This window comes from Lissotriton helveticus, chromosome 12, assembly GCF_964261635.1.
Source record: "Lissotriton helveticus chromosome 12, aLisHel1.1, whole genome shotgun sequence".
NCBI classification, from domain to species: Eukaryota; Metazoa; Chordata; class Amphibia; order Caudata; family Salamandridae; genus Lissotriton; species Lissotriton helveticus.
Window position 1 is genome coordinate 361,151,508 of NC_136073.1, and position 13,936 is coordinate 361,165,443.

Consider the following 13,936-nt stretch of genomic DNA (forward strand, 5'->3'; position numbering starts at 1 on the left):
CGAAAAAGAACACATACATCATTTCTGTCATTTCTGTCTCTCCTATCAACATTCCTAACATGGCCTTTGCAATGCCTGGTTGTCATCTTACTTCTGCCCACCAAGGTGGATGCTGCTCTTCTAAGTTAAAGGGGACTGCAATCAGGACTTGGGTTGCTTCTAGATTCCAGACTGTGATTTGACCTCGATCTTGGGGACCTTGATCTTGGTGCCGCTTGCTGCCCCACCACCCTCAGCGTTCCAGCCTCTCTAGAAGAGCCACCTTCTTCTCCAGTTCTTCTTGCTATACCTCCGTTCCCTTGCAGCAATTTAGCCGCTTATAATTGATGCATCCAGGTGAAGTGTCCGTGCATGCTCTTAATACCCCAAGCGCATGTAGAGGCTGACTATGATTTAATTATATTATTTATTTACATCTTCTCTTGTCCATAATCCAGACTCAATAGATATGGCTCCCAGGATTGACCACACAGGCTACAATGAAGCATGAGTTCAAAGTGAGCCGAAAGAACTCTAGGCTCCAGGGGTCACTAGCAGCTGACCCTGCAGGGTTCCGCAATTAAGGGAGCTCACCACAGTGAATGCAAAACTGGTCCTCATTTCTTCTGCACCATCATCTACAGTTGTAGCATAGGCTCTGTTTAAACAGCATCCATGCTTGACAAGCACCTGGGATACCGGGCTTCCTCCCTCAAGATCAGGGTCATCAGCACTTCTAGCAAAGTTCCTGAATCTATCACTTCCTGACTTGTCAAGGAGGCTGATCTTGTAGGACCTCTGATTGCACACGTGCATTGGGATGTATTTCCTTTCAGGCCTCAGCTATTCTGGCTCGAGATAAATTAGTTTCTCCCCACCACTTATATTTGGCTAACGTATGTGGATTCCGAATACCTGGTCTGTTTTTGGTTAGGCCTAGAGTTAGCTGAGTTAAATGGCTTTTCATAGGATGCCCTATTCATAAATTTGATCTGCAGTATCTGGGGAAAAAGTGTCGTGAAGTGACCTGTGGGCCCTATCAAAGGGAAGGAAAAAAGCCACAAATGGAGTGCAGAGCAGGCCATAGTACTGCGGGAAAGATCTATGAGGATTTAACCAAATGAGTATTTAAGACTAAACACCGCAGATTACATTCCTTTGTCCTTTGGAAATCATATAAGTTTCCCTTCAGGTCAATGGACCTTTGCTGCCATTTTCTGAAGGAGCACTAACTAGAATAGAACACACAGGTCATGCATCTTCAACTATTAAATACTTTATATTGAGTCAATGATGAGTGATTGTGAGTACTTTAAAAGGGATTTCTTTTATAATTAAAAATAGCGGTTTCTCTGAGTCCTTACTCATTAGTGAAATATCCATTGGGTTACAGAATTGATAACAGAAAAATATAATGAGTCCAGATCATATTATAATAAACATACAAAGCGTTCCATTAACCCCTTCGGTGCTCATGACGGCGCGGTTCCGTCATGCGCGCCGGTTGAGCTGTGCTCATGATGGACCCGTCCGTCATGACCACACCTGTTTTTAAGAACGTTCAGCACAGCGCGAAAATTTGCGCCGCGCTGAACGGGTTAAGGAAAGAATCTCTATTCTGAGTATTAACGCACAAATTATGTCAGTCAGAACCCATGAAGAGTTGGAAAATGAAGGCAAGAGCGAGATTAGCATGAAGCTTGTTAATCTATAATTATTAATTGCAAAGTTTCTCATATAGAGAAAATAAATCATAAAGCAAATAAGCCTTGATAAAGCCAGTTAGTAAAAGCATAAAGCTTGGGGTTTTAAAACATGTCAAAAGGATACATAGCCTGTTGTTCTGCTCTGCAGCTCTGCCTGCCCCACTCCAGCTGAATCTCTCTTCTCCCCTGTTCTCGACTAAATCAAAGTCTGTACTGCATCTCCTCTCCATCCCTCTCCATCTCAGGTCTTCAAGTCAGTTTTCTATCTCCTAAATTAGGAGCGCGTTTAGAAATCCATAAATGTTCCACAAAGTATGGCATGTTTCTTCATCTCAGACAAAAGAAATCTAGCATTCTTCAAAGGGAACATATTCTCCTTCCTTCTGTTCACACGTAATTCATCAGGCACTGGTAATCGCCTTTTCCTCACAGCACGTGTGAAACTTATTTAAAATGACTCCAATTCCTAACCGTGTTATTCTGAAAAAACACATTACATTTGCTGAAAGAGAAATGTATTATTTAAACAGGAAACATTAGAACATATTGTGGCAATGCATTTTGAAATGTGTGCGTTATATTTCTACAGTAAATAAATGAGGCTTTAAATCAGTTTGTGAATAGAGCTTTTGTTTAAAATAACATTCTATCAGGTGCAACTCCTCTGCTAAGGCAGAGGAGCGCCGCCCCACTGCTCTCAGAGCAGAACAGCAAAAATAAAAATTATAATAATGTTGTTATTATTATTTTATTTTTTGTAGCTGCTGGGCTAGTTAGGGCAAGGCTGATGGCACAGTGGCAGGGGTGCTTTGCACATTCCCTAAGTGCACATGACTGTTTGGCCGGCCCTCTTGGGCCGACCGAACAGTCATGCACACTTTGCATGTTCCCCACCATGCTGCATTACACAGCCTAGTTAGTCTCCCTGTCCCCGTCTGAGCACCAAACCACAGCGCTCAGACCAATCACAACGCTGCATCGCAGCATTTTGTTTGGCTCAGGGGAGCCCGGGAGCCGGGTGCTTCCCGCTGCCGGGACTGCAGGAAGAAGGAAGCTGAACAAGACGGAGGAGAAGCAGAAGCTGGTGAAAAGGTAACAGGTATTTAAAAAATATATATATATTTTCTCTCCCACTTGCCACCCCGCCTCTACACCGCCGTTCCATGCCAGCCGCTACTGCATTCTACCAGCAACTAACAAGATATCAGTAAGGCTCTGAGGTTATTCTGAGCATCTCTATTTCACAGCACATTTCTACTGCTATCTGCAAGGTCAAATGAAGCTTCTTCCCAGCAAGCTGAAAGCCATTAATTCTATTTAGCTGTCACTGCTCTAGTGCAATTTTTTTTTAAATGTCAAGTTCGGTTAATACAAAGTATACACTACCACTGCACACATTTTTTATAAATATTATAAGTTAAGAAACCACATTCTATAATTAAACAAAATCTAAACTAGTTACATTAAATATGAATTTTACTTGCACGTTTGAACATTTTTAAAGAGCCTGATTTATTACAGGAGAAAGCACGTGTTTGAAGGCCTTTTAAGCCTCATGTTTTTATTTTGTGCACCAAATATTTGTGTCATTTTTTAAAAGTCCAAGGCAGATTGTCATTCTAATTCGTTTTGGAAGATGAATTTTTATTTTTGGAAGTCTTTCCTACAGTACCTACAACACAAATACGTCTGGGTAACACTCCACAAGCAGGAGCATGGTAGAAGAGAACATGTTTGCACATTAAAGAGTGGCTTCCTCCTGTTAGGAACTCGCAGTTAGTCCTGTTTCTGTGACCATGGGCCACCATCACATGACCAGGGGCTGAAGTATTTAAGTGTGTCCTACCTCCCTGTTCATTGCTCGATATCGCCAACGTTGTGGCCTTGGTATCCAGCTCCCTTGGTTCCTGTATCTTGCTGTGGATTCCCTTTGTCCTATTTTTGACCCCTGTCGTGTCCCACGGGCTCGTGGGCGATTCCTGATTATTGTGAGAGTTTTCCCTGTCTTTATTGTCCCTGCCTTCCCGCTGTGTTCGTAATTCAGTTAGTTAGTTCCCTCCCTTCCTTTTTTTCTATTTTTGGCCCTTTTCCTCATTTGTCTCCTTCCTTGTGTTTTTCTCGCTTAGCGTTCTTGTGTGTAACGTTTTTGTTTGATACGAGAGCGGGGGCCCCCGTTCTCACCTTGGTCTTGCCGGCAGCTGCGCGGAGTCAGACGCGCTGTTTGCTTTCATCGAGCAGACCCGGGTTTTTGCCTGTCAACATCGTTGAACAGCGGAAGTGACGTTTTAGGTCATTCCGCTGTTTTCCTCCGTTCACACAAGACGCCGGCGTTATGGACAGAGAGTCATTAGTCTCTTCCCGTTTTTCCTTGTTTTAATACACTTTAAGGGGTTTTTTGTAGCTGGAGTTTCTTCTGAAAATAGTACCCATCTTTCTTTTTCCCCGTTTATGGTGCTTTGAATTGCACTTTCAGTATATGCAGGATACATCGTTTTTGTGCCCCTGACTGAGTTTACATATTCCTGGTACAATTTTCGTATTTTGGAAACCCAGTCCCTACATGAAGCCAAGCCTGCACCTGCCACTGGTAAGGAGGGGGTATATGTATTTGGTGTTTTGGTGGTACATGGTCACGAATACAGAGGCCATATTGTTTATTGAATATTGATTGAGAGACGTTCTCTCCCTTGTTGTCATAGGTGCAGAAGCGTGAAGGAGGGAGCCGTGTCCTGCCATACTACGGGGTGGGAGACTTGGTGTCTCGTATTAAGCCACCCTCTTTTCGGGTTCACTGGGAGACTCACTGGAAATTCTAAATCAGTGGGTTGTCGGTGGACAAGAGAAGGGGATTGGTGCATGCTACGCTCCTGCGGTGCTTGGGCGGGCTGAGCAGGGCCCAACAGAATATCGAGCCCACGTATTTAGCACTGCCTGAGCGAGCATGGACGTGGATGGGAATGCGGTGGATGGAGGTCCCTCAATGCAAGATATTATGGGGGCTCTGCAGACATTACAGTCACAGGTTCAGGAGTTACAGCAGGAAAACGCTGGTCTGAAACAAGAACTGGTGGCTGTTCGGGCCAGAGAGCAGTCACACCAAAGGGGGACCACTTCAGTTCTCCACCCTGCGACCTTTCAGTATAGCGGGGGGACTGGTCAGGGTACAATGGGAGGCAGTAGTTCCAGTAACCCCATTAATGTTACAGTGTCTTCTCCGGTAGCAGTACCGCTAGCCCCTCCTGAGAGATTTACGGGTGACAGTGAGAAATTCGGGATGTTTATGACCCAGTGTCAGTTACATTTCATGTGCAGACCGAGTGCCTTCCCTGACGATTCCGCTAAAGTGGCCTTCACAATATCCTACCTGGCTGGTAATGCTGCCCAATGGGCTATACCCTTGGTGGATAGCGATGATCGGGTGTTATATAATTATAGTGCATTCAAAGAACTGATGCGGGGCTTGTTTGCCAAGCATGCATTCATGCAGGCCAGTGATGCTGAATTAATGAAGCTCCGGCAGGGCAGACAGGATTTGTTGTCCTATATTGCATCCTTTAATAGATTGGTGTCTGAGACCCATTGGCCCACTGAAAAGAGAACTTCAATATTCTATCAGGGTCTCTGTGAAGAGCTAAAGGACATTGTGTCCCAGGTGGTAGATCCACCAGAGGATTGTGCGGCATTCATAGACTTGGTCGTTAAACTGAATCATAGGGTGTCCGAGAGACGCGGTGAGCGTAGTAGGTTTCAGGCAACTAGAGGTAGTTACGTAAAGGCTGAGGTAAAGAGTACAGGGGATAACAAGGTGGCACCCGAGCCCATGGAGTTGGGCGGGGTACGGGGTCCTTTGGCGCCAGAGGAAAAAAGGAGGAGGAGGGAGAACAATCTGTGCTTGTATTGTGGCCAGGGGGGTCATTTCGCGAGGGAATGTCCAGTAAAGCCCTCTGGTGTGGGATTCAGTAAGAAGGTAGCTTGTATTCAGGTAGATCATAGGGTAGGTGAAGGACGTGGTCAACAGTATGAGGTGATCGGATCTGTAGACCAAGCTCCTCGGCATTTTGTTATCAACGCCCAGTTACTGTTACGGACTCAGGATTCCGTTTCTGTTTCAGTACTTTTGGATTCAGGTGCCACTGGCAATTTCATGGACCTTACTATGGCTGAGAAGCTGGGGGTTCCTTGGCTGTTAAAAGAACGACCTGAGCCAGTAAGGGCTATTGATGGTACCGAATTGACATCGGGGTGTATCACCCGTCAGACTGCACCTTTGGGTCTCTCATGTGAGAATGGGCATTCAGAGATGGTGGTTTTCGATTTAATTGATGCCCCTTCGTTTGGTTTAGTGTTGGGGGTACCATGGCTGCAAAAGCATAATCCCAGGATTGATTGGGTGCAGAGGTTGGTAAAGTTAGATTCAGCTCACTGTTTGAAACATTGTTATGCTGTTGCAGGGGCACAGATCGACCCCTTGGTTTGCGCTGTGACGGACGTGGGATCTATTCCTCCTCAGTACTCGGAATTTAAGGACGTCTTTGATAAGACGAATGCCCAGGAACTTCCCCCAAACAGGGCTTATGATTGTAAGATCGACCTGATACCTGGGGTTTCTTTGCCTTGTAGCCGGGTGTACGCATTGTCAGAACCTGAGGAAGAACATTTGAAGGAGTATATTGATGAGATGCTGAGACTTGGGTTCATTCGCCCATCCTCCTCCCCTGTGTCGTCTGCTATTTTCTTCATTCCGAAGAAGGAAGGGACCCTCAGGGCATGTGTGGATTATAGGATCTTGAATGCGGCCACAGTGAAGAACAGGTACCCTCTTCCACTCATCTCCGTGTTGTTAGATCAGCTCCGCAAGGCTACCGTTTTTACAAAATTGGACCTGCGGGGAGCTTACCATCTGATAAGGATGAGACCCGGGGATGAGTGGAAGACCGCTTTTAGGACCAAGTATGGTCTCTATGAATATACTGTGATGCCGTTCGGCTTATGTAATGCGCCGGCGGCATTCCAGTTCTTCATTAATGAGGTGCTCAGTGAATACCTGGACCGCACGGTCATCGTCTATTTGGACGATATTCTCGTGTTCTCGGAGATAAGGGCAGAGCATTCAGAACATGTCCTTCAGGTGTTACGGACTCTCCGAGAGCACCATCTATATGCCAAGCTAGAGAAATGCCAGTTTGATACTCAAGAGGTAGAGTTTCTTGGGTTCATTATTTCAGCACAAGGGATACGAATGGATCCAGGGAAGATACATGCCATTGTGACCTGGCCTGTGCCTACCTCTGTGAAACAGATTCAGGTGCTCCTGGGTTTCGCCAACTTTTATCGGCGTTTCATTTCGCATTTCTCTGAAGTGGTGTCACCAATGACTCGCCTGTTACGAAAGGGTGTTCCTTTCGAGTGGACCAGTGAGACGCAGACTGCTTTTCATTCTTTATTGGAGCATTTTACATCAGCCCCCGTGTTGGTACATCCTGATCCTGCCCTGCCGTTCTTCGTAGAAACTGATGCATCCATGTGTGCAGTGGGTGGGGTGTTATCCCAGCGTGACGAATCTACTGGCCATATGCATCCAATCGCCTTCTTTTCAAAGACTTTGTTGCCTGCCGAACGGAATTATACAGTGGCCGAACGAGAACTGCTAGCTGTAAAATTGGCGTTCGAAGAATGGCGACACTATTTGTGGGGCGCCAGACACGTCATCACCATCTATACGGATCATAAAAACCTTGAGTTCTTCCGTTCCGCTAGGGCATTGACACCTCGCCAGATGCGGTGGGTGTTATTTTTTAACGAATATGATTTCGTTATCACTTATAGGCCAGCGGCTCAGCAGGTTAAGTCCGATGCTCTTTCCCGGATACATAATGAACCCAAAGGGGTTGAACCTGTGACAGAGAATAGAGCTATGATAGAGGGTAAACGGATAGTGGGGGCTACAGTGATGGATGGTTTTCCTGGTTTGGTAAAGGAGCGATTGAAGCTTCTTGATCTAAGCTCTTTGCTGTCTGTGCCCGAGGTGGAAGAGAAGGAGGGGTTGTTGTATCATGGGGATAGGATGGTAATTCCCCCTTCTTTAAGGGATGAGGTGTTGGAGTGGTGCCATTCATCTGCACTGGTGGCACATCCTGGGATGAGGAAGACGAGAGAACTATGTGAGCGGTGGTTTTGGTGGGACTCCATGATCAAGGACATCCAGGGATATGTGAAATCTTGCCCTGTATGTGCTATTAATAAGCCATCGCACTGTAAGCCCTCTGGGCTCCTGTGTCCTTTGGAGGTGCCGCCATCCCCTTGGCATACCATAAGTATGGATTTTGTAACGGAATTACCATTGGTCTCGGGATACACGGCCATATTGGTGGTGGTGGATTTATTCACCAAAATGGCGCATTTTATACCACTCCGCAAGATCCCAACGGTGAAAGAAATGTCAGTGGTTTTTATGGCTTCTGTGGTACGTTTACATGGGTTGCCGGAGGTGATTATATCTGACCGGGGGGCACAATTTATATCTCATTTCTGGTCCGAATTATGTCTGGTTTTGAAAACGGAAATACGTTTATCATCGGCATACCATCCTCAGTCCGATGGACAGACTGAGCGAACTAACCAGACAATGGAACAGTATCTGAGATGTTTGATTACCTCTTTGTCATGCGATTGGGTGACAGCTCTGCCCATCGCTGAGTTTGCATATAATAACAGTTTGCACTCGGCTTTGGGCATGACCCCGTTCTATTGTTCACTTGGGTACCACCCTAGGGCGGTGGCCATTCAACCCACGGGTCGCATGCCAGCCATAGACGGAATTTGTAGGCAATTGAGTGATATCTGGGGTTTGGCCCGGGAAAGTCTGGTGGAGGCTAAGGCTGTCATGAAGGCACAAGCGGATAAACATCGGGTCCCAGCGCCCCCATATAAGGTGGGCGATTCGGTGTGGTTGGCATCCCGTAATCTGAGGTTGCAAGGGTCTCGCAAATTGCAACCCAGGTACGTGGGCCCCTTTCCGATAATCCAGGTCATTAACCCGGTTGCAATGAAGTTGGAGTTACCACAGGACTATGGGGTTCATCCGGTGTTCCATGCCTCATTACTGAAACCTTATACCCCTTCTGCACAGGAGTTACCCCCACCCCCTCCTTTAACTATCGATGGACAGGAGGAATTTGAAGTGAATGCCATCTGTGACTCCAAGCGGGTTAGGGGTCGTCTCCTTTATTTGATTGACTGGAAGGGATATAAACAGGAAGATAGGACCTGGGAGCCAGCTGGAGGGGTTCATGCCCCTCGATTGGTCCGTTTATTTCATAGGCAGCACCCCTTGAAGCCCCGTCCCGTGGGGAGGATTGTAGGGGGGGGGTACTGTTAGGAAATCGCAGTTAGTCCTGTTTCTGTGACCATGGGCCACCATCACATGACCAGGGGCTGAAGTATTTAAGTGTGTCCTACCTCCCTGTTCATTGCTCGATATCGCCAACGTTGTGGCCTTGGTATCCAGCTCCCTTGGTTCCTGTATCTTGCTGTGGATTCCCTTTGTCCTATTTTTGACCCCTGTCGTGTCCCACGGGCTCGTGGGCGATTCCTGATTATTGTGAGAGTTTTCCCTGTCTTTATTGTCCCTGCCTTCCCGCTGTGTTCGTAATTCAGTTAGTTAGTTCCCTCCCTTCCTTTTTTTCTATTTTTGGCCCTTTTCCTCATTTGTCTCCTTCCTTGTGTTTTTCTCGCTTAGCGTTCTTGTGTGTAACGTTTTTGTTTGATACGAGAGCGGGGGCCCCCGTTCTCACCTTGGTCTTGCCGGCAGCTGCGCGGAGTCAGACGCGCTGTTTGCTTTCATCGAGCAGACCCGGGTTTTTGCCTGTCAACATCGTTGAACAGCGGAAGTGACGTTTTAGGTCATTCCGCTGTTTTCCTCCGTTCACACAAGACGCCGGCGTTATGGACAGAGAGTCATTAGTCTCTTCCCGTTTTTCCTTGTTTTAATACACTTTAAGGGGTTTTTTGTAGCTGGAGTTTCTTCTGAAAATAGTACCCATCTTTCTTTTTCCCCGTTTATGGTGCTTTGAATTGCACTTTCAGTATATGCAGGATACATCGTTTTTGTGCCCCTGACTGAGTTTACATATTCCTGGTGCAATTTTCGTATTTTGGAAACCCAGTCCCTACATGAAGCCAAGCCTGCACCTGCCACTGGTAAGGAGGGGGTATATGTATTTGGTGTTTTGGTGGTACATGGTCACGAATACAGAGGCCATATTGTTTATTGAATATTGATTGAGAGACGTTCTCTCCCTTGTTGTCATAGGTGCAGAAGCGTGAAGGAGGGAGCCGTGTCCTGCCATACTACGGGGTGGGAGACTTGGTGTCTCGTATTAAGCCACCCTCTTTTCGGGTTCACTGGGAGACTCACTGGAAATTCTAAATCAGTGGGTTGTCGGTGGACAAGAGAAGGGGATTGGTGCATGCTACGCTCCTGCGGTGCTTGGGCGGGCTGAGCAGGGCCCAACACCTCCCTTCCTCCAAGAAGAGGTTTAGTGCACTTCAAATGAGGGTGGCTGAGGAATTTTCAGACTACCCCTCAATATTCAAAGTATCTAAGTAGGCCCTCCCTGAGTCAATTTATAAGACTTAAATGCACATGAGATCCCAGATGAATTCTTGTCACCATACAGTGAATGCACTTCAAACACTCCACTCTTAACCCACCAAATACACGCAAGGAAAACACCCATCGTCCATCCATGTACTACATGGATGGAGCAAACAACACAGTTGAAGGAAACTAAGCAGACCTTTCACCAATAGTGGCTAATAAGTAATTCTCCCTGAAGGCAATGTGTAGAAAGTCACTTACACTATAACCAGTCACTGCCACTACTGCGGGTTCCTCTCAGCCAGGCAACAAGACTAAAAAGCTTCTCTCTGAAGTCCACAATGTTTTTTTTTTATTACTTTATTTATTGTCATTTCAAAAGCAAGGCAGACAGTTGGCAGACTTCGCAATACTCACAGTGACATTTCCATATCAAGAAAATCATAAAGTGAACAGTGTATCACGCAAACAGTAAATAGAAATCAATGGCATTACAATAATCATATAGTTCTCATAACGGTGTCAGATTGTTTCTCCAAATAACAGGCGCCTCGGGACGTGTCTCCTCCCACCTCCACACAGTCGGTATATTTTGTTACAGGATCCCCACTATCCACATACGTCTGTGATTGAGTCTCCGCCTAGTGTATTTAACCCATCTCCGCCTCTCTAGTGTGTTATGGTGCGCTCTCAGTTGCGGTCTCTGCCTCTAGGTCTGGGCTATCGGTCTCAGGGTCGACGTCCTCAACCACTGCTCTCCTCTCCAGGTACAGCGCCCAGTAATTCTTTGGCCTGCTGCGGGGAGGTAACAGTTCACTGTATAATCCCGTTTGAGTACAGCAATACAGCATGTCCTGCGACCATCTGGACAGTGTCGGGATGGGGCCCCTCATCCAAGTGAGGGCAATGCAGCGTCTGGCTTTAAGAAAGGCCATATCCACCAGTCTGCGATGGTCAGGGACCACGTCTTTGGAATATCCTAACAGTGCTAGCAGAGGGGAGGGGGTCAGTGATAGTCCAGTAACCTTATTCACCTCCGCGTATACCGTGCGCCAAAAGTCCGCGACCTTCGGGCACAGCCAGACAAGGTGCAGGAAGTCCGCCGTCTGTGCTGTACACCTTTCGCAGCCAGGGGTATCCCGCAGGCCGTAGCGGAACAGTCGTTCCGGTGTGTAGTACACCCTATTGAGTATTTTAAAATGGAGCAGACGATGTTGACGGTTTAGGGTGACGCGCTTGACATTAGCGCAACAGTACTTCCATTTCTCCTCCGGGAGGTCTACCTCCAAGTCTGTCTGCCATGCTAATCTTGGTTTAGCATAGTGTGCCGTCTTCTCCGCCAGTGTGTCCCGGTAGATCCGCGAAATCAAGCGAGCCGGGGACTTAGCCGTGACAGTAGAGTCGTACACCGTTACTGTCTGTGGCTCCATCATATCCTCTCCTAACAAGCGCCTGAGAGCAAGTCTCACTCTATGGAACTGAAAGCACGCGAGGGGTGGAGCGGTCAGCCTCCTCTCACGGTCTATGTCGTCCCATGTAAGAGTCGCACCGTTATGGAACAGATCACCCATGGTGGTCAGATTTATTTAGTCAGAGATGTCAAGACACCCCTGTCTGTGCATGGGCCCAGCTGAGGTTCCGTGATTTCGAACCTGACTCCATTTTGTTTGAGTTGTTCGTGACGCTATTTTTGTGTTCCCCTCACGTAGGCCGTGGAGGTAACCGAACGAACAAATATGCATGGGCCTCATTGTTCATGTATGCATTAACAGGCCCCTTTCTGACTTGTGAGTGAATTGCAAAGACGCTGACCCCGTCACCTGAAACTGACCCTTTCACGAAGCCAATTTCTCTGGCTGATCGTTGTCTAAAATTGCCAATCAATGTTCAGGATATCGTTAACTTTTAGTTTCTTGCACATATCTTATCCTACTCAACATCTGAATTGTTTCTTTCCTTACGACCTTTCATTACATGGGTAGTGCTTTCAATTATGGGTTTGTCCGGCTTGTGGAAATTGAATTTGGGACAGTCCTAATAATTAACTTTTGGGTTGGGTTACTGTAAATTGGGTTTTTGTTAATGTGATACTCAAGTAGAAAATGTGTCCTATTGGTCAGAATTTTGCGCAGTGGGTGTACATTTGTAATGAGAATATGGTGTATAAAAAGAGATGTCTTGCTCTACAAAAATTGAGCAGTTTCCTGAGTTGTACACCGTGTTGTATTGCTTGGTTTACTGTTACTAGCTGCAGCTAATAAATTTGATCTCTGACGCCATCCAGAAGTATTCCGTGTCTCTGTATTCCAAGACAGGAGAATCCGAAGACTTCGGGTGTGTCCCTGGCACCGCTGGGTTCTAAGAAAACCCGGTTCTTCAGTTGGCGCCCAACGTGGGGCGACTTCAGTGGTACCGGTCCAAGCCTGAGGATCGTGAGGAGCCACGTGAGGAAATTCTGGGGGAAGGCTGCCACTTCATTGACCCCTGCATGTCGACGTTGACCGAAGGTCTTTTCTGCAAGGCTTTCCGCTTTCTGACGGCTACGAAGGACTGCTGCCCTGACTGTCGCCCTGTCTTGGACCCTTGATTGATCCTTTGTAAAGCAAGACGATAGACGGTCTTCTGGTGGCGTGACAGATATTTTGGTTAAGTATAAGTGGGTCGCTCCCACGACTTTGTTTTGGTTCTTGGTTTTGATTCGGATGTTGCAATAGCCGAAGCCGAGGGGATCGTATATTTACGAGTGTATCGATAGTTGATAACCCCTTGAAGTTTGAAGCTAGATTAGTGAGCTATAAGATGCCTGGTCTTAGCCGATTTGGGAAATGGTTTAGTTGTGGTTGCAACAGGGATTCCCGATTGGAGGATTCGTGTCCGATACCTCCGGTTGGAACTCCGACTTATGAGCTCTATTCAAAACACGGAGTGGGTGCTATTACTTATAATGAAGTATGGGTTCGCTATACGAAGAAAGATGGTGTTTTACGATGGCCCCAACATGGTAGTTTCGAATTAAATATTTTAGATAATCTGGAAGTTGCGCTATTTAGGAAGAAAGCCCGGGCGGCAATGTTTGACTCTTTCCGCCTCTGGCGTAAGGAAGCCAAACAGCGAGAAATTAAGCAAGCAAAGAGAGATAGGAAAGATAAGAATATGTCAGTACTACAAGCTGCTAGGCAGTTTAAGGAATATGGAGAAGAGCGTGCGAGTGAAGTCTCAGATAGACAACGTTGTATGGCCATTGATAAATGTTATCCGGCCTTGCCGCCTTCTCCTCCGAAAGTAATTGAAGATCTTGAAAAAGATCCTTTGATCTCTCATTTACTGAGATTGCCACCCCCTTATGAGCAGGGTGCTACTGCGCCTCCATTACCCTCGGTTGTTCCACCCTTTGTTGTTCAACCTCCTGCTGTTGTGGCAGCAACTAACGAACAGCGAACCCCACTCGAGCTGTAGCAGGCCGCCCAAGAAGCAAGACGAGAAACGCGAGGCAGCAGCGGTTCCAATAGCTCGAACCGCATTCCGTGGTGCCGAGGGTGCCTGCCCACCTGCGGAGTGCCGAGGGTGCCTGCCTGCGGAGCTGCGGAGCTTTGGTGCCCTGGAGCCGGGAAGTGGAAAGCGGCGGTGAGAGGCCGAGCCAGAGCAGGAGATA